Raw genomic sequence first — 21,700 nt, 5'->3', positions numbered from 1 at the left:
CCGCTGGAATGCCTTTTGCTCTTCTAATCCTATGTACTCTCTCTGTTTATTGGTTCAGTCTCTTCTCTGCCTAATATTGCATTGAATATTTTATTCATTTTTTCTGATAAATCCTTCCCATGTGTCGGTTCTGGTAGGCCACGTATTATTAAATTTTTCCTTAGATTCCGGTTTTCGTGATCTTCCAATTTGTAAGCCAGGTTCCTTTGCTCAGTTTTTAACACCTTCAGTTCTCCTTTTAAATTGTTTACGATTTGTATATGGCTCTCCAGTCTCTTTTCCTTTTCTTCTACCCGAGTTAGAATGTGGCCAAGGTCTCTATGTATTGTTTCCATTTCAATTTTTAACAAATTTTCTAATGCCTCAGACATAGCTGCCATTTCTGTCTTTGTGGGTAATTGAGCACTTGGATTTTGTCCCTCCGTATGTCCTGTCTCCGAGTCACTTTCCAGGTCCTGATCTGACCTAGACCGACTAAGCAGGCTATGCCTATCGATAATCTTTTTTGTCTATCTTTCTGCTTTACTTCAACCTGTTTTGACCGTGTTCCTAGTTGTTTTTCAGTTGTCTGTTTATCTGAACTTCCTTCTTGGGACATGTATTTTTTTATTGTTTCTGGGCTTGAGCCCATTTTGGGTGACTTTGCAGCCTCTCCTCTCACTGTTTTCCCTCTCATGATGTATAAGTGTCACGTACCTGATCCGAAGCCGGAGTATAGAGAGGGCTCCCCCTTGCGGCTAGGTGGAGAGCACCCCTGGAAGTGGGACAGGGAGTGCTGTGCCCGAAGTAGCACGGGTTGCCGGTTGGGATGACCAGATGGAAGCAGGAACAAGCTTGTGGTGAAGTTCCAAGCAGGTCCGGAACACTTTGGCAAGCCAGGCAGTAGCAGGGTGCAAACAGGAACAAACTGGGATAATGCTGAAGAGAAGTCAGGAGCCAAGCCGAGGTCAAGTATTGGAGAAGACAACAGGAATCCAAGAGCAAGCCAAGGGGTCAGGAGCCAGGAGAAACAACGTCAAACAGTCCGGGTCGGCAACGGGAAGACAAGATCAGCAGGTTTACAAGGCTCAGGGAACACGGGAGGCTGTTGATCATCCAGCAACTAGTTGTTGTGATTGCTGGCTTTAAATAGGCCGTTTGGCGCCAAGGGCCATTACACACTGCGTATGCGCGTGCGCATTGGCGCACGCACATTCCGGACTGCGTTTGCCCGTGATTGGGCGCGCATGCGTTTTCGCAAATTTGCTGATTGGCCAAGATGTTGGCAGTACCCTGACAATAAGTCCTTATGAACTTCCTATTATCTTATTGTTAGTGTTTTTATCTTTATAATCCACTCCTCTCTCTTGCTTCATGTCCCTTATGCTTTTCCTTCCATGCAGCTGTCTCTTATGCTGTTTCCTATGCGGTTTCTTTTGCTGTTTCTTATGCTACTTTGCTGGCACAGGTGAGTCGCCTTACTCTATTACAAAGTGGGAAACTGAGTTTTGTAATTTAGCCCAGTCCAAACCACAGTCAGATGGCAATCCTATAGTAAAAAGTGCATTTAGAAAAAAAAGAGGTATGGACTCACCAGTATTATCCTGGGGCCTGTGGTCTACCTGGGATTTCTACTGCATAAAGGGCAATATTATAGCTAGTCAATCCCTTTTGTTATTGTTAGGCTTCTGGGGGGGTTTCTTCGGGGTCCCAGGTGGAGTCTCCCATGGTGGGCTCATCTGTAAGGCTACTTGTCACTGTTTACCAAGTCCGGAGTCCCTCCGCTCCCACAAGGTTGCAACTGTTCCGGCCATGCACTCCAATGCTGAACGCCGAGCCGAGAACCTCCACTTACACCCGAGTCCCGCCAAACACTCTCGGTACCTTCCAGGTCCTCCTCGTGTGCCTCTGTCTCTGGGTCCTCCTCTGTGTTTCCAGACACTTGTCCACGCCAATCTCAGCTCCTCAGAGCTCCCGCGACCCGCCACCAGGAAAACCTGCTCGCGGCCCATCTAAGTAGAGGATTTAGGGGGGTAAGGAGAGAGGGAGGTAGGAGAACAATGCGGGGAAAGGGCCTTCAATGCTGCATTACTGGGATGGTTCCACCAGGAGCTCCTAACTCGAGCTCCCTTCCGGCATCACGTTAGGCTCCTCCTTTTGGCTCCTCCAGTCGGCTGAGAAAAGCCTAAAAGTTTAACTATGGTCCTGCTCTATGACCAGGAGAAGGTCAATCCCCCTACCTGTAAGATCAATGGAAGGGGGGGAGAGGGGAGAGATGGGCCAAGGGGAGAAAGTGGGGCGGAGGATGGGGGAAGAGGGTTGCATTGCCTAAAATTCTACTTCTTAGCGAGCTTCCCTAATGCCACTCGAGTCGCCTCTATGTAGTCCTGACAAGCCACTACCCTCGCTATTAGAGGAGGAAGGCAGAGGGGGATGCGGAAGAGAGAGAGGAGATGGAGATTTAATATGACAACTTTAAATGTACTAACTTATAATGTTAGAGGGGGTTAAAACTCCAGAAAAAAGACATCAGGTATTAAGGGAAGTAAATACAGTAGGTATTCTGCAAATGTAGTTTTTCTACAAGAAACCTATATAGCACAGGATACAAATGTAAAACTTTTGTCAAAAGCTTTCCCAGTATGGTATTATGGGGACTCTTCAACTAGAAGAGCAAAAGGAGTAGCAATAGAAATATTAAAAGGTGTTAGATTTGAAATAGAAGATAGGAGGGTAGATCCTGAGGGCCGGTTTTTGTTCTTGAAAGGTACTCTTACAAGGTATGGAATGCACACTGGCAAACGTCTACTGCCCTAGCAAAAATCAGAAGGGCTACTTGAATGAGGTCCTGGGGAAATTGACGGAATTTAAAAAGGGTTATCTAATTTTAGCAGGAGACTTGAATTTCTGCATGGATCCACCAATAGACAGTATGTCAAATGCAATGGAGGAATGGAGAGCATAAACTCAGAATGGTAAAGAAGAAGCTACATCAATGTCAATTGGTGGATGGAGAGTTCAACATCTGCAGACAAAAGACTATACTTTCCATTCCCCGGTACATGACTCATATTTAAGGTTAGATTATATCCTAGTGAAACATAGACTCTTGGAAAAAAGTAGTAAACTCATCTATTAAAAAAACAACACTTTCAGACCATGCACAGATAATCGTTAAATTGAGGATTATGGGAACACAAAAAAGAACAGGTACATGATCGAGGCGCTGATGCAAGATTTAGAAATAGAAAATAAAATTAAAATCTAAATTGAACAATATTTTTTACTAAATGATTCCCCGGAGATCCCAATAACGATATGGAAAGCACATCAGGGCTATATTAAGGGAGTGTTGATTTCAATAGCAGCATGAAAAAAGAAGGAAAGGAAAGGCGAAATGGAAAAAGTATTTAAAGAAATATTTGAGCTGGAACAGATATTCAAAAAGTACGGTATATACTGTAAATACCGAAGTACAGCAATTACGAATATGAAAAAAAGATCAATTAAAAGAATTAATGGAACAAGAAACAAGACAGGTCTTCAATAGGGTAGCAAAAGAAAGATATAGATGGGGGAATAAACCTGAAAAATATTTGGTAAAAGTTTTAAAAAATAAAAAAAATCACGAAATTATATAGAAAAGATAAAAATGATACAGCTACTATAGCGCCCTTTACTCGGTAAGGCAAGAAGAGACTGGGGAGGTAGAATTAAATAGAAAACAAAAAATTCAGGAATATCCAAGGGAAGCAAAACTACCAAAAGTAGCAATAGAAAAACTGCAAGCCCTGGACAACCCAATAACCCAAGAGGAGATTAGAACAGCAATAAGAAACACACCAACAGGAAAAAGCCCAGGACCTGACGGATTTACAAAAAGATACTATAAACAAATTAACAAACACCTTTTTCCAAAAATGTGTATATACTTAAAAAAATGCTATATAACTAACCCCAGAACAACACTCCCAAATTTACTAAAATAATTAAAAATGATTTAATTTAAAATAATTAAAAAAAACTATGGGGAACTATCAAATCTGAAAATCAACCCGGTAAAATCTAAAGTTTTAAGCATAAGTTTAACCAATTCAGCCCCGGAAAGATTTACCCCCTAATGACCAGGCCATTTTTTTTTTTTTTTGGTGGTATTTGATCACCTCTGCGTTTTTTAGATTTTGCGCTATAAATAAAAAAAGGGCGACAATTTTGATAAAAAAAAACAATATTTTTTTACTTTCTGCTATAAAACATTCCCAATAAATTTTTTTAAATCTGATTTTGTTATCAGTTTAGGCCAATTTGTAATATATACTACATATTTTTGGTAAAACCAAAATCCCAAAAAGCGTATAATAATTGGTTTGCGCAAAAGTTAGAGCATTTACAACTATGGGATAGATTTTTGGACTTTTTATATTTTTTTGTTGTTTTTATTAGTATTGGTGGCGATCAGCGATTTTTAGTGGGACTGCGACATTGCGGCAGACAAATCTGACACTAAGTGACACTTTTTGGGGACCATAAACACCAATACAGTGATCAGTGCTAAATATTATGCACTGTTAATGTATAGACGACACTGGCAGGGAAGGGGTTAATACTGGTGGTGATCAAGGGGTTAAGTGTGCTCCTAAATTGTGCTTACTAACTGTGGGGGGGGAGGGCTCTGTGACAGGCACACAGAGATCAGTGTTTCAGCTTAGCTGAGACACACGATCACATTGTGCCTGTCTGACAGGAGAGCCGCCTGCCTTCTTTACATAGGCAGACGGCTCTCCTGTCAGTTTGATTGCAGGAGGCCGGCGGTGATCGCGCCCGCTCCTCCCGCAAGTCTGACTCCTACTGTGTCTAATCACAGCGGGAGCACGGCTCCGGTGGCGCGCACGTGCCGCCGAGACCACATTCACATATTCATGTAGATCTACGTGAGTATGCGCAGCCGAGCCGCCCTGCTGCAGTAAATCTGCGTCGGCAAGTGGTTAAGCAAAAAATAATTTAAAAGAATTGGCACTTCAAAAAGAGTTCCCATTTTCTTGGGGGGAAAAAAGAATTAACATATTTAGGAATAAAGCTGACAGCCTAATTGGGGAATTTGTATCAAGCTAATTATATCCCCCTACTTAATGAAATAAAAAAAAAAAGAAATTAAGAAAATAGTAGCTCGACCACTTTCATGGATGGGGAGGATAAATATGGTAAAAATGGTAATTCTTCCAAAAGTATTATACAAATTTCAAATGTTGCCGATAGCCCTTCCTCAGGCATTTTTCAAAACATGAAAAACAATGATTCTTAGATATATTTGGCAAATTAGGAGGCCAAGAGTACAGTTTGCAGGATATAGTCGATACAAAGCACAAGGTGGATTAGCAGCACCAGATATAAAAAGATACTATAATGCATTTATTTTGACACGTGTGTTAGAATGGACAAACGCAAAAAGTGAAAAAAGATGGGTTAGGAGAAAAAACAAAAATACAGAATGTTGAATAAAGGCACACATATTTTGACTAGAAATGTTTTTAACCGGTTGCCGACCGCCGCAAGTACATATACTGCGGCGGTCAGCACCGGCCAGGCAAAGTGACGTATGGGTACGTCACTAGCCTGTAAGCCAATAGGGGCGAGAGCGCGCCCCCGGAGGCGCGCTCCCGCCCCGGCTCGTTCACGGACACCTCACCCAATGTCCGCCGGTCACTCGCGATCGTCCGCTGTGAAGGGAGAAAGGCAGGCGGCTAATGTAAACAAAGCCGCCTGTCATTCTTCCCTGTGTAACAGCACAGATCATACGGTCCTGCTATGTAGGACCGTTGATCTGTGCTGTTACGTGTAAAGCCACATCCCTGCACAGTTAAAAGCACACCCCTAGGGACACACTTAACCACTCCTTCCCCAAAAAAGTTAACCCCTTCCCTGCCAGTGTAATTTTTACAGTAACAGTGCATATGTATAGCACTGATTACTGTAGTAATGTCACTGGTAACCCCAAAAGTGTGAAAAATGTCAGTCAAGGGTCCGATCTGTCCGCCGCAATGTCGTAGTCCCGCAAAAAAAATCGCAGATCGCCGCCATTACTCGTTAAAAAAAAAAACAACAAAAATGACAAAAATCTTTCCCTTAGTTAGTAAACGCAATAACTTTTGCGCAAACCAATCAAAATATGCTTATTGTGATTTTTTTTACCAAACATATGTAGCAGAAAACATATTGGCCAAAAATGTTAAAAAATTTAGATTTTTACATTTTTTGGGGGGGAATTTCATATAAAAAATGTGAAAAATATTGTTATTTTTGCAAAATTGTCGCTCTTTTTTTTGTTTATAGCGCATGGTCAAAAAATTGCAGAGGTGATCAAATACCACCAAAAGAAAGCTCTGTTTGTGGGGAAAAAAAGGACGACAAATTAGTTTAGGTACAGCATCGCACGACCGCGCAATTGTCCGTTAAAGTCACGCAGTGCCGAATCGCAAAACAGGGCCTGGTCAGGAAGGGGGTAAAATCTTCCGGGGCTTAAGTGGTTAAGGTGTGGGATTTTATTCATAGACAAGCAAATCGGGTACACAATTCACCATTAATTTTTTTTTTTTTAAGCAGGGACAAATTTATTTTTTACCCAGAAAAGGCGCATTGTTTGGAGATGGTTAGGAAACACATACAGTAATTAAAAGATATGGTATGTAAAGGGAAATTACGTAAATTTCAAGTACTAAAACACAGTGGTGACGTTACAAAATGAAGTGAATGGAGGTACTTGTAGCTGAAACACTTTGACTGCTCTTCCACAACTAATTAGAACGGAAGAGAATTTACACTCAACAAAATTATAAATGCAACACTTTTGTTTTTGCACGCATTTTTCATGAGCTGAACTCAAAGATCTAAGACTTTTTCTATGTACAGAAAAGGCCTATTTCTCTCAAATATTGTTCCCAAATCTGTCTAAATCTGTGTTAGTGAGCACTTCTCCTTTGCCGAGATAATCCATCCACCTCACAGGTGTGGCGTATCAAGATGCTGATTAGACAGCATGATTACTGCATAGGTCTGCCTTAGGCTGGCCACAATAAAAGGCCACTCTAAAATGTGCAGTTTTATCACACAGCACAATGCCACAGATGTCACAAGTTTTGAGGGAGCGTCCAATTGGCATGCTGACTGCAGGAATGTCCACCAGAGCTGTTGCTCGTGAATTGAATGTTCATTTCTCTACCATAAGCCATCTTCAAAGGTGTTTCAGAGAATTTGGCAGTACATCCAACCGGCCTCACAACCGCAGACCATGTGTAACCACACCAGCCCAGGATCTTCACCTCCAAGATGGTCTGAGACCAGCCACCCGGACATCTGCTGCAACAATCAGTTTGCATAACCAAAGAATTTCTGCACAATTTGTCAGAAACTGTCTCAGGGAAGCTCATCTGCATGCTCGTCGTACTCATCGGGGTCTTCATTGTTTGTCGTCATAGGTGTGCTCTTCACGGATGAATCCTGGTTTTCACTGTACAGGGCGAATGGCGTCATGTGGGTGAGCGGTTTGCTGATGTCAATGTTGTGGATTGGTGGCCCATGGTGGCGGTGGGATTATGGTATGAGCAGATGTATGTTATGGACAATGAACACAGGTGCATTTTATTGATAGCATTTTGGATGCACAGAGATACGGTGACAAGATCCTGGGGCACATTGTTGTGCCATTCATCCACGACCATCACCTCATGTTGCAGCATGATAATGCACGGCCCCATGTTGCGAGGATCTGTACACAGTTCCTGGAAGCAGAAAACATCCCAGTTCCTGCATGGCCAGCATACTCAGCATACTCACTGGACATGTCACCCATTGAGCATGTTTGGGATGCTCTGGATCGGCGTATACAACAGCGTGTTCCAGGTCCTGCCACTTCGCACAGCCTTTGAAGAGGAGTGGACCAACATTCCACAGGCCACAATCCACAACCTGATCAACTCTATGCGAAGGAGATGTGTTGCACTGCGTGAGGCAAATGGTGGTCACAGCAGATACTGAATGGTTTTCGGACCCCCCAATACAGTAAAACTGCACATTTTAGAGTGGCCTTTAATTGTGGCCAGCCTAAGGCACACCTGTGCAATAATCATGCTGTCTAATCAGCATCTTGATATGCCACACCTGGAAGGTGGATGGATTATCTTGGCAAAGGAGAAGTGCTCACTAACACAGATTTAGACAGATTTGTAAACAATATTTGAGAGAAATAGGCCTTCGATCTTTGAGTTCAACTCATGAAAAATGGGGGCAAAAACAAAATTGGTGCATTTTATAATTTTGTTCAGTGTAAATCCAATAGAACAGTCATGTAATGCACAGACACTATTGAAGCATGGAATATCCCAGATCTATAGAGCACTAACAGAGTTGGAGGCACTGGAAATCCCTACATTTATTAGAAAATGGGAAGAGGATTTGGATATAAGATTAGAGGAAAAAGTAGCTAAAATTTTGAAAGGGGCACATGGTTGTGCGACAGATATAAACACAATAGAAATGACCTACAAATGCCTAATAAAATGGTATATAACCTCAGTGAAAGCCCAAAAATGCCAACAAAGTATCTCTCCACAATGTTGGAGAGGTTGCAATCAGAAGGGTACTATGGCACATATCTGGTGGTAATGTAAAAAAATCAAGGGCTACTGGGGGAAGATACAAAATTACATTAAGGAAATTACAGGACAGGAGTTATCAAATGACCCATGGATATGCCTATTTCATAATACAAACTCTTTAAAAAAATAATATAAGAGATCCTTGGTATCATATTTAAAATGAATACCAAAAAAATGGCTAAGTACAGAGATAACTACTATGAAAGAATGGTTTGATAGACTGGAGTATATCTATAGAATGGGATATCTCCATAGTAGAGAGGAGGAAGGCTGAAAGATTTAACAGTATATGGGAAAATTGGAAGAAATTTAGAAAACCAAGAAGTATACAGAGAAATGTGCAGAATAGGTAGGAATGAAATAGGCACAAGGGGGGAGGTAGGTAGGGGTGGGTGGGAAAGCGGGGGGGGGCGGTTATTAAGGTAACAATTATGTAAAGGATTGTATAAACTGGTTTTTGGTTGTCTCTATTTTTTCTTTTGTTTTCTCTCTCTTTTTTATTGTGAAATTAAATGAAATATTATAAAAAAAAATATATATATGTGTGTATATATATATATATATATATATATATATATTCCCATAGACACACTCCTAAATTTTGTGGACAGCCTTCCCAGAAGAGTTGAAGCTCTTATAGCTAAAAAAGGTGAGCGTACTCAATATTGAACGCCACGGACTAAGACTGGGATGCCAATACTTCTATACATATATATATGTACACACACGTATGACTGTAAATGCATGCATCAAGGGCTCCTACACACGCCGGGGCTCCTACGCACAAAAACAGCGATTGCGCTACACATTTTATTTATCACTGTGCTGTGTAATCATCAGAGTGAAAGCAATAATTCTAGGGCCTTTATGCACAGTTAACTGATGATGACCTGTAGGTGTTGTTTTTTTTTTTAAAGCGCCGCTCATAGAAAATTTAGGGTATCATGGCACATTTCATGGGCACACTTTTTTAAGGGTTAACATGTTTGATATCACCCAGCATAACCTCACCTTTTATATTCTCCAAAAAAGTTGGGTGATATGTTGCGATTGTGTGCCAAAAATTACCTAGTGTGAGATTTTGCACTTGATAAACTGCTATGCTAATATCGTTGGCATAAATAATTAGAACTACCACAATTTTATTCTCCAGAGTGTCTGCTTTCAGAAAATATGTAATAATTAATGTTTAATGTTTGGGAGTCTTAACTAGTCTTCAGGCCTAAGGCCCTCACTGCATTATTCCGTGGTTTATTTTTTTCGATCAGCACCATTTATTTGAATGAGTTTTCCTCCTATTCAAAAATGTGCCAAAGAAGCTCATGTACCAAATTTTGGCACTGATCCAACAGCCTTTTGTGAAGTGCAATTTGTGAAGACGCACAAGTGCTACTTGGGTTTGGAGTGCCATTTAGAAATAATGGTGCTGCAAGCGAGTCGCATGTTTTAACACATTTTTCTCGCATTTGTGGAAATGCGGGCAGAAACACGTATTTTTGCCTGCGTTTCTGCTACACCCAGTGCTGGACGTGGCCTTAAATCATTTTTATAATGTTTGCAAAAGATGCAAAAACCGTTGTGTCAGTGAAAGAGTTCGACTGGCGAGTTGCAATATATTTTTGTTTTTGGCCTCTTTCACATGGTCCTTGCTCATTCGGGATCCACAGTGAATTGCATTGTCAGCAGTGACTGGTGTGTGGTTAGAATTAGAAGGTGTTCGGGAGGGAATATGTTGCCTCCCTCATGCCTGGTTTAACCACTTTACCACCGGAGGATTTTCCTGCTTTACGTCCACGCCACTTTTTTGCAACTTGGCACTGCGCAAATTTAACTGACAATTGCGCGGTCATGCAACCCTGTACCCAAACGAAATTTATGTCCTTTTTTTCCCACAAACAGAGCTTTCTTTTGGTGGTATTTGATCATCTCTGCACTTTTCATTTTTTTTTTTTCGATATTAATAAAAAAAGAGCGACAATTTTAAAAAAATAACAATATTTTTCTACTTTGACAGTTAAAAAATATCCAATATATTCCATTTTTGTCATATATTTAGGCCAAAATGTATTTAGCTACATGTCTTTGACAAAAAAATTCTCAATGAGCGTATTTTTAACCGCTTTAAGACCGGAAGATTTTACCCCCTTCCTGACCAGGCCATATTCTGCGATTCGTCACTGCGTTATTTTAACGGACAATTGCGCGGTCATGTGACTCTGTACCCAAATTAAATTTATGTCCTTTTTCCCCACAAATAGAGCTTTCTTTTGGTGGTATTAGATCACCTGTACGACTTTTTTACTTTTTGCGCTATAAACAAAAAAGAGCGACAATTTTGAAAAAATAACAATATTTTTCACATTTTTTTTATATGAAATTTACCCCCAAAAAAATGTAAAAATCTAAATTTTTTAACATTGTAGGCCAATTTATTTTCTGCTACATATTTTTGGTAAAGCAAATCGCAATACGCGTATTTTGATTGGTTTGCACAAAAGTTATCGCAGCTACTAACTACGGGAAAGATTTATGTCATTTTTATTGTTTTTTTTTTTTTTTTTTAAACTAATAATGGTGGCAATCTGCTATGTTTTTTTGCAGGACTGCGACATTGCGGCGGACAGATCGGACCCTTGACTGACATTTTTGACACTTTTGGGGGGACCAGTGACATTACTACAGTAATCAGTGCTATACATATGCACTGTTACTGTAAAAAGGACACTGGCAGGAAAGGGGTTAACTTTATTGGTGATCAAGGGGTTAAATGTATGCATGGTGCTTACTGACGTGTGTGGGGGGAGGGGATTGTGTCACACAGGCACAGATCGCAGGTTCAGCTATGCTGAATCCTGTAATCTGTCACTTATAAGATCCGCCCGCTTTGTTTACACAAGTGGGCGGATTTCCTCACTCGAGCCTCTCCTCCCCTGGCCCGACTCCCGCTGTGTCTGAATACAGCGGGAGCGAGCCTCTGGCGGCGCGTGCGCGCCGCCCAGAAGGGGAGGAGTCAAGCGACGTAGGTCTACGTCGCTGGACGGAATCGAGCCACTTTGCCGCAGTACGCTCAATGTGAGCGGTCGGCAAGTGGTTAAAGTGAAATTTCACATTGAAACCCTCTTCACTGTGCCTTCAATGAATGTGGCCCCAGTCACCTCTATGGAGCCTGTTTGCAGGCATTATTGCCTGCGTAACACAACATGGCTGATTTTTTTTTTGCCAAACTGTGACAATGTATATACATTGTTGAAGTTCGGCAAAAAAAAAAAATCAAGCTTACAGGTTGCTGTCAGAGAGCCATTGCCTGGTATTGACAAATAGCTGAAACAAGATAAAAATGCATTGAACCTTCAGGGCCCTGATGCAAGAAACCATGAAGGGCATCCCTGACCGTTGAGACTCTTTCCATTGGTCCCAGGGGCCCTTTACTCTGGTCCCTTCCCTCTGAGCTGGGTGTCCTTCCCTTCAAGCCGGGGACCCTTCCCACTGATCCCGGGGCATTTACTACTGTTGTGGGGCCCTTTTACTTTTCAGTAACTTTGATGCAATTTTGGTGCTATAGACTGTAATGTTAAATCACTTGAATTGTGCAATCATTTTCTATGCATTAAGGTGCATTTTTTGATGCATTTTCAATGTGTTCCAGTGTTTATTTATTTTGCTTGTATACATTTCAGTAAGCTTTTTATGCGTTTTGATGTGTTTTCAATGCATTCCAGTGTGTTTTCTCCTCTCTTTTTTGCCAAAATTTCCTGGTTTTTGCTTTTTGTGTTTCGGTGCGTATTTTAAGTGTTTTGCTCTGATCCAGATGCAGAAAAAATGCAGCATGTTCTACGTTTGTTGACTGCACTAGAACTGCACTGGTGTGAACTATGCCATTGAAATCCATGTTAACTACTGTCCATGCATTGATGCAGATTAAAAACGCACTAGACTGCATGTGGTGTGAACTGGCACATATGCCTGGGGAAGAATAAAAGGTGATTTACTTATCGGATCCTCCGCTCCTCCCCACAGCTAGACCAGTCCCTGCAACGTCTGCACCCCCACACTTCACCGGTCTAGGGTCATGGTGTCTGGTGAATTTACTTTTCTGTGATGCGATTTTGAGTGCTATAGACTGCAATGTTAAATCCCAAAAGTCGCAAGAAAATCAGAAGCAGGCTGCATAACTTTGGGGTTGCAGCAGTGTAAACCAAGCCCATGTTCTGCAGAAGGCACCCTTCCTGCTGTCTTGCCCCCCCCCCCCCACAGTAGTGGAACACCAGGGCCTGGTCGCAAGTGCAACCTTTGCAACCCTGGTAGTTCCGCCACTGTCAAATGCCCTGTTATGACACCTGTTTTGGTGTAAAATTCAGTCATTGGTATTAGATATTTAATAATCTATCAATACATAGCACATGTCCATCACTGGAGTACTGGCTATATTTGGCTCAGATTTAGTTTTCCCTTTTTTTCCGCCCACACTAGTAGTTACAAAAATCTACATCTTAAATGGTGGAGGTCTGTCTAAAACATGGAGCAAATAAATTGGGTATCTGTGAATTATCCGCTCAAGCATGTACAGTATATGTGGAAGGTCAAATTTTTTCTAGTGGTACTTAACACTATAGTCCCCAATCTATGGAGTATATATTGCGGTGCATCCCCTCTTTCTAGTCTATAAACCTAGGATGTGTTAACATAGTAACTGCCCCGCATAACAATCAGATCCTAACTTTCTCTTGATTAGAAATGATTGCTATCACCAGAACTAGACAGACGCTGCATACTCTAGTATATGCAGTTCAAGTTCTGACAATCCTTGTGTAGGGTTGGATGAAGTCATTACCTCTATAGTGTATGGTCTTGAAATAAAGCTAGACCTGTCAGGATACATTCATCTCAGTTTATCAATACTTCTTTGTGTTCTAATGATTTGCCAGGTTTTGTACCTAAAGAAAACACATTCCAAACTTCTAAAGTAAACCCATCCTTAATATTTCGGCAGATACTTACATTTTCCAGTGGTGGTAAAGGTCAAAAGAAAAGTTCTTACGGTCCCTCTAGAGCAGAAGCAGTTAACAGTGTCCAGTCTTGTAGGCAGAACAGCAGGAAATCTCTCTAAGCTATTATAGGGCCATCTGTGGGGGCTGGGGCTGTGTGAGAGATCCTATTCATGGTAGTGACTACACACACTGAGGCTCAATTCTTCTTTGTTCAAAGTCAGCAATCACACTAGCATCACAACAAAGCAGGATGCTTTCTAACCAATACCCTCAAGATTAGCCATAGACTTGTAATGATTTTGTCCTGACTTCATGTAATAAGTTCAAGCCTGTGGACAGTAGAAGATATCCATAGGTGAACAGTTTGAGGGGTTGAAAAACTGTTGGACTTGTTCGAAAACCTTGTTTTTTAAAATTGTTTTTCCACCAAAAAAGTGGTCACCAGGAGGTGTTTGTCCGTGCTTCTTTCTAATCTCTTCCTTTAGTTCTGTAGCTTGCACTCAGGTGACACAACCATGGCAAATAAAGATGTCAAATGATGGTTGGCTCATGCTTGCAATATCCAACTTTCATTTGAAGGCTATAGGCCCGTACACACGCACAGATTGTTGGCCGACCGATCGGCCGTCTTTTGTCCAGTGTTGTTTGTTGGTTGAAATGTGCTCTAGACTTGCACTGGACTTTTGTTGGCCAACAAAAACCAACTTCAGAAGGGATGTCATGTGATGGTTGACTTTCCGTGTGTTTTTTCTTCTCTGAGCATGCCCAGTGTTGCTCATCTGATTTTTGTCTGCCGAAATCTGTACTGACTGAGGAACAATCGGCCGTTCTGTTGTTGGCCAACAAAAATTTTATAGCATGCACACCAGATTTTTTTCGGTCGAAAATTCGCAGTTGGTTGTCGGAAGCATGACAACTAACAAGCCTACAATCAGCACATCGGACGCTGGCCGACAATTTACGGCCAACAATCTGTGCGTGTGTACAGGGCTTATGGCCACATTACGGAGGGGAACATTAAAGCTAAATTTTAGGTATGGCTTTTATTGCATAATTACATTGATCCAGCTTGGACCAATGAAAGTATGTATATGCCATGCTTGACCAAACCCTGTGGAAACTGGAAGTCAAGGTAGTAGGCTCCACTACTACAGGGAACTACACTGGATTTAGGGTTCCTTACCAAGTGGCTGCCCTGCTGCTTACTGAACACAGTGAGTCACTTGCCTGGCATTCAGAGGACGCTTTGCATTTTCTTAGTGAATGCAAAGTGTTCTACCATTGGACAAAGTGGACATCCACGGCCCTGCTTCTCCACCGTGTTTAATTAAAACGCTTTGGATTCATCGAGAATAAGCTAAATGTTCGTCAGCACAAGTCTTATCATTGGAGAACAGGCAGGCTGTTCTGCTAGCACAGCCAGAAAACTGACCACACTGGGTTGGATGTACTCTCATGTCGAGTGTGGTCATTTTTAATAATAAAGCAGCAAGACTTGCAGAAATACTAGGAATTTCACACAAAGGAAACAATAAAAAGAGAACAGGATACTTTGTAACACCAGTACATGGTACAACAGGCACATATCAAGAATATGAAAAATTGGGGTAACATATTCTTAATAGTCTTTGACATTTCCCCTGAAGAAGTTGAATTGTTCACAAAATGCATCATGGGATCATGAGTCCAATACTTTCGATGTACATCTCTAAATTTTTTATTTTTTTTCACAAGCACGACAATGTCCTTAAGACTATGGGGATGTTGTTATGAGCCCTATAATAGTTTCTTGAAGTACGTTTTATATATATATGTATATATATATATATATATATATTGCCCTTTTTTTAGATGTTTACCTTTTTTTATACAAATTTTTATGTACTGTAAAAAAAAAAACAATGATATATTTTTAAATGTTTCTCCAATGATGTAGACTCCTTGTATGCTTTTAAAAGTTCAATTTATTTTCAATAGTCAATTATAACCTTTTCCTATTTTATCTGTAAATGTATGATTAGCCTGGGGTTGGGCTTTAGAGATAAAAAAGGACAAAATATGCTTCCCGTGGTATAATATTGTTTTTTGTTGTGTCCAATTTTTAATAAAGATTTGTTTGTGAAAAAGGAAACAATAATAATATTGTTAGAATTCATTCTGGATTCCAGTTTTGTCTGTACAGAAACAAACCTTAATGCCAGCCATCTGCATGAGCCCTAAAAGAGCAGCTGGGTCTTGGTTTATGGTATCTTTTTGTCTTGCTCTATGAACAATTCTCAGGGCTCAAGCTATCAGGGCTATACAATGCTATCAGCTACAGTATTTAATGAATATTAAGTGTCTACTACATAATAGTTTAAGAAGAAAGGCCAGCTAGCAACAGACAGATGCCTCACTGGAGATGCCCCACTGGTTATTGCTGGCGGTGCCAGTCCTTGAGTGCCTCGCCTTACTGTCATTACCTAATGCAATCTTCTACCCAAATAGATGAATGCAGTGAGAGTGATGGTTTATTTTTGTTTTTATTTTTTTTGTTATAAAAGGGCAGAGACATATAAGCATCAAGAGTTTCCAAGAAAAAAAGTATTAGTTGCAATGGACCCAGATATGTATTTAAAGTGACATTCACGTGGTATTAAAACCTAAGGCTGGTCATACATGGATCGACATTTGGCCGTCCCCTTCTGAACTGGACAAATTTCTATCCATGTTTGGGCAAGCAGGTTGTACAGAAGTCAATCTACCGAACACTACTGAAAATTGTATTATTTATATTAAAGGTTGTTCAAAACTACAACCCTATGCAAAAATAAAATAAGACACTTGTGTGTGTGCCCACGCATATCCATATGAACCTACCTGTGTGTGTGTGTGTGTGTGTAAGCAAGTGGACATATCCTTAGAGGTCAACAATAACAACATAGACCAGCATGTCACCATATGCCCCTCAATTTCACCGATAACCATATGCATACTACTGGTGCAAGTTATACATCATTGTATGGGGGCCTAATACAAAGATGGGACTAGACTATAGTGTGCACTTCCAACCCTTCATTAAGGCCACAAGGAGTCAAGGACCCAAATTTAAAAATCCAAAAGGTCTCCCTTTGACATAAAAGCCCTTGCTGATAAATCTGAAGTATTAACCAATGTGTTTCCGCATGGTTCGGAATGTGCGTCCTACATACAGAAGATTACACGAGCATTTCAACACATACATTACATATTCAGTTGAACATGTAATAAATTGTTTGATCTGAAAAACATTACCTTTAGTGGCATGAATGGTAGAACTAGATAAGGCTATATCTAGAAAAACTAATAAAAATAATCAAAAAACTAAAAATCTAAAAAAGACAGGCCCATTAAAATACAACACAACCACAGCTTGGCCCCCTCCAATGGTACGGTATCGCACAATCCGGTCACACAAACCATTTGAACCACAGGACCCATCCATCCTATCACCAGCATTAATACCATGGACTCCATCAGTATAAATTATATATTGGTAGTCATTACACCAGGTCCAGTGCATGGCGATACTATCAGCGTGCCACAGTCACCACCGCACACTGCTTAGTTCGCCATATTGATGTCGGCATTCTTTTTTCCTTACCTACACACAATAGGTATAGTCAGTTATCATGTGACCTGGATAATTACAAACTAGAGGGGGCTTCTTCCAGGCAGTACCAAGGGCTCGAGTATAACAGATGAGACTTTTTTAGTAAATCCTCCAAAGAGAGTTCAAAAAGAAAAAAGAAAAATAGACGAGGTAGACGAGGAGGAAAACATCAAAGAGTAAACAAGAAAGAAAAAACAGAGACAATAAACCAGAGAGTACAATGAAGATTTACAATTTATCTTCACACTCTCTTACAGGTGCAGAACTCGCCCTGTTAAAGAAAGGGTTACGTTTCTCTCCCTCCATAGGACCAAACAAATTTTGGCCTTTTTAAATATCCTAAAAAAGTCATTCGTTCATTGACCCTGAAGAGACACTGCTCACAGTATGGCAAAACCAACAATGCCCTCCCTTTTATGACAGTGCCCCTTGAGGCTGCCACATCACCTGATGATGACATTCTCTCCATTCGACAAGAACTTTGGGTGGAGGGGAATGTGGATTGTCAACCCCGGGGGTTGTTTTTGGATCCAGATATTAGACACACCAACCTCAAACTTGAGTCGACTTTTTATCCAGTTCATTCCAAGGGACCCTATATAGAGACATACTATCAAGTGGTCTATAGAGACCTGGTCAAGTTGTGTGAAGCCCCACATAGTAAGAGACAGGGAAATTTGACCAAGCTGGAAAAACAAGCCCTGAAAGACCTCACGGCCAATAAAGATGTCATAGTCAAACAGGCAGACAAGGGCAGTAGTTTGGTGGTTCAGAATAGAAAAGATTATATTCAAGAAAGACACCGTCTATTAATGGAGCCTATTTACCTATACATCATTAGCAACTGATCCTCTTCCAACATTCCAGCTGGAACTTAAAATATTGATCGATGGGACTTGGAGCGATGGGGTGCTAGACAGGAGAGAAAGATTCTTCTTACCTTCCTCCATGTGCAGCACCAGGTACTTCTATCATTTTCCCAAGGTGCACAAGTCTCTAGTCAATCCACCGGGCAGACCCATAGTGGTTAGCACTGATGGTTTTATGAGTGGACTCTCCATATATACAGTATATAGATGCCTTTCTTCAACCTTTAGTTAGCAATTTACCCAATACTCATGGGAGGACCACTATATGTAGGCCTCGTTGAATGTTTCCTCTTTGTATACTTCTATTCCACACGATATAGGTCTTAGGGTGGTACAATACTTTCTCACTAGGAGTGGTGATGTTAACTCTAGACAGGCCTACTTCATAGTGGATAGTGTTGAATTCTGTCTGACTCACAACTATTTCACCTTCTTAGATCAGTTCTATCTCCAGCTCAAGGGCACCGCGATGGGAGCCAACTTTGCCCCAGGCTATGCGAACTTGACTATGGGCTACTGGGAGGATGGGTACACCTGGGCCAACAATCCCTTTGCTAGACATCTCATTTTTTATGGCAGGTACATTGATGATGTCCTGCTTATCTGGGATGGTGGTCCGGATGCCTTTTCCTCCTTCGTGGCCCATTGCAACAACAACACAATGGGTTTGTCTTTCACTCATGTAACAGATTCCAAGGAATTCATTTTTCTAGATCTAGTCTTATCCCATCAGGATTGCACCATTACCACTAAGAACCATGTTAAACCAACGAGTTGTAACTCCATCTTCATTATTCCAGCTGTCACCACCCAGCATGGAAGAGAAACATCCCCAGTGGTCAGTTTAACAGACTAAGAAGGAACTGTTATAAGGCAGATGATTACATTTCCCAAGGAGCCCTGATGACCCAGAAGTTTCTGGAGAAAGGGTATCCTCAGCGTCTTGAAAAAGAGGCATTTGACCAGCACAGAACATCTACTTGTTCCAAGAAACCTATTCCATCTGAAAAGAATACGAATACTGTTAGATTCATCACTACTAACCCATCTACGTTTTATCTTATCTGTCCATGTACACAGGGTCGTTTACAGTCATTTGCAGGCAGTTGAGTTCAGGGACGTTTTTTAGAACGCAATTATTTGCCTTCGAACGTGTGTTTCCCGGCGTTTCAAATGCACGCTCTTCTGCTCTTTTGCTGTCCGCTCTTCTGCTCTTTTGCCCTGGGCTCTTCTCTTCTTCTTCCTTCGGTCCTCCTCCGACGATGTCTCCGGGGATTATGCCTGTCTCCGGTCTCTGCAGCTTGTTATATAGCCATTGTGGGCGTGGCCCCCGGTGACGTCATCGGGAGGCCCCGCCCCCTCATGTCACAGGTAATGTCATCGGGGGCCACGCCCACAATGGCTATATAACAAGCTGCAGAGACTGGAGACCGGCATAATCACCTTGAGACATCGTCGGAGGAGGACCGGAGAAAGAAGAGAAGAGCCCAGGGCAAAAGAGCAGAAGAGCTGACAGCGAAAGAGCAGAAGAGCGGACAGCAAAAGAGCAGAAGTCCAGAAGACCAGGAGAGGGAGAAGACCAAAGCGGAGAAGAACAGATGAAGATTTTTAATAAACTTTCCAAAATGTCTCCTGTCGTTATTTCCATACACTGCCTTTTATGGGGTGAATGGGTAGGGGTACAGTGTACCCCATACCCATTCACATAGGGAGGGGGTCCGGGATCTGGGGGGCCCCCTTGTTAAAGGGGGCTTCCAGATTCCGATGAGCCCCCTGCCCGCAGACCCCCACAACCACCGGCCAGGCTTGTGTGGATGAGGCCCTTGTCCTCATCAACATGGGTGCAAGGTGCTTTAGGGTGGGGGGTGCAGAGCTCCCCCTGCCCCAAAGCACCAACACCCCCCCCATGTTGAGGGCATGTGGCCTGGTATGGTCCAGGGGGGGTGGGGCCGCTCGCTCGTCCCCTCCCCCTTCCTGCCCTACCGGGCTGCATGCTCGGATAAGGGTCTGGTATGGATGTTGGGGGGGGACCCCACGCCGTTTTTTTGGCGTGGGGCTACCCTCAAATTCCATACCAGACCCGAAGGGCCTGGTTTGGAACCTGGGGGGGACCCCGACGCAGTTTTTTCCCCATTTTTGGCGTGGAGTTCCCCCTTAAGATTCTCATAGTGCAAGTCGCGCCGCAAGTCGGATCATCCCGATCCGACTTGCGGTGCGACTTCCATTCAAATCAATAGGCTCCCATAGGGAACCATTGATTCTGAATTGAAACAGAAAAAATCTGCTAAAAGCAACGTGGCCAAATGTGCAATAACGCAAATGGAAAAAGCTACTGAAAGCACGTTTTACAGCTGCTTTTTCCCAGCGTCAGATCTATCTTTGCAGCATGTTTTTTCTAACGTCCCATGTACATGGAGCCTAACGTGTATTGTGCTTTTATGTTTTTAGTCCCCAAGTGCAACACCTTACACTTATCCACATTAAACTTCATTTGCCATGTCGTTGCCCACTCCGTTATTTTGTCCAGGTCATTCTGTAGGATATCTGCTTCATGCTGTGCAGTTATTGCCCTGCCCAATTTAGTGTCATCTGCAAAAACTGATATCGAACTACTGATCCCGACCTCAATGCTGTTTATGAATAAATTGAACAAGGTTGGTCCCAGGACTGAGCCTTGGGGGACCCCGCTTACCACCTCAGACCAGTCTGAGTATGCGCTGTTTATTACCACCCTTTGGACACGCCCTTTTAGCCAGTTTCATATCCAAGAGCAAACCCTGCTGTCGATACCAGCAGACCTTATTTTATAAATTAAGCGCTTGTGGGGAACGGTATCAAACGCCTTAGCGAAATCCAAGTACATCACATCCACTGGTCTGCCCCTATCTAGCTCACAGCTCACCTCCTCGTAGAATGTTAAGAGATTGGTTTGACAAGAGCGCCCATTTGTAAACCTGTGCTGGTTACTACTGATGATGCTGTTGTCTTTAGCAAACTCTACGATATAGTCCCTTATCATCCCCTCCAGAAGTTTACATACTATCGATGTCAAACTGACAGGCCTATAATTTCCCGGGATATGCCTCTGCCCCTTTTTGAATATGAGATTCATGTTAGCTTTCCTCCAATCCCCTGGTACATCTCCTGTCCTAATACTGTCAGCAAAGATCAGGAACAGTGGTCTAGATATAACCTTACTGAGTTCCTTGAGTACTCTCGGATGTACGCCATCCGGGCCTGGTGATTTGTTTGTGTTAAGTTTATCCAGCCTTTCCCTGATTTCACCCTCTGTTAGCCATAGTGGCAAGTCCTGTGTATTACTACTAACCATACAGTCATGGTCAGTGTACCCCTCCGTTTCCTGTGTAAAGACTGACGAGAAAAAAGCATTCAGCACGGTTGCTTTTTCAGTGTCCTCTGTAACCATCCTCCCATCATCGTTAATTATGTGTGCAATATGCTCTGCCCTAGTTTTTTTGCTGTTGATATATTTAAATAATTTCTTTGGGTTTTTTTACTATCCTCCGCTAATTGTCTCTCAAAGTTTTAGCCATCTTGATTTTGGGTTTAATTTTCTTATTT

General features: G+C 41.9%; 1 protein-coding gene across 1 annotated transcript in view; it reads right to left on the bottom strand.

The window, feature by feature from the left end:
• Window positions 1-13,691, bottom strand: part of MVB12B (multivesicular body subunit 12B) — a 362,644-nt gene extending 348,953 nt beyond the window's left edge. The window contains exon 1 of the mRNA XM_082264505.1: window positions 13,629-13,691. The gene's annotated coding sequence lies outside the window, so the exon portion shown is untranslated. The remainder of the gene's footprint in view (window positions 1-13,628) is intronic.
• Window positions 13,692-21,700: the final 8,009 nt, after the last annotated feature.

Source organism: Pelophylax lessonae (genome assembly GCF_965119305.1).
Source record: "Pelophylax lessonae genome assembly, chromosome: 7".
NCBI classification, from domain to species: domain Eukaryota; kingdom Metazoa; phylum Chordata; class Amphibia; order Anura; family Ranidae; genus Pelophylax; species Pelophylax lessonae.
This window is presented reverse-complemented; position numbering and strand designations above follow the sequence as displayed.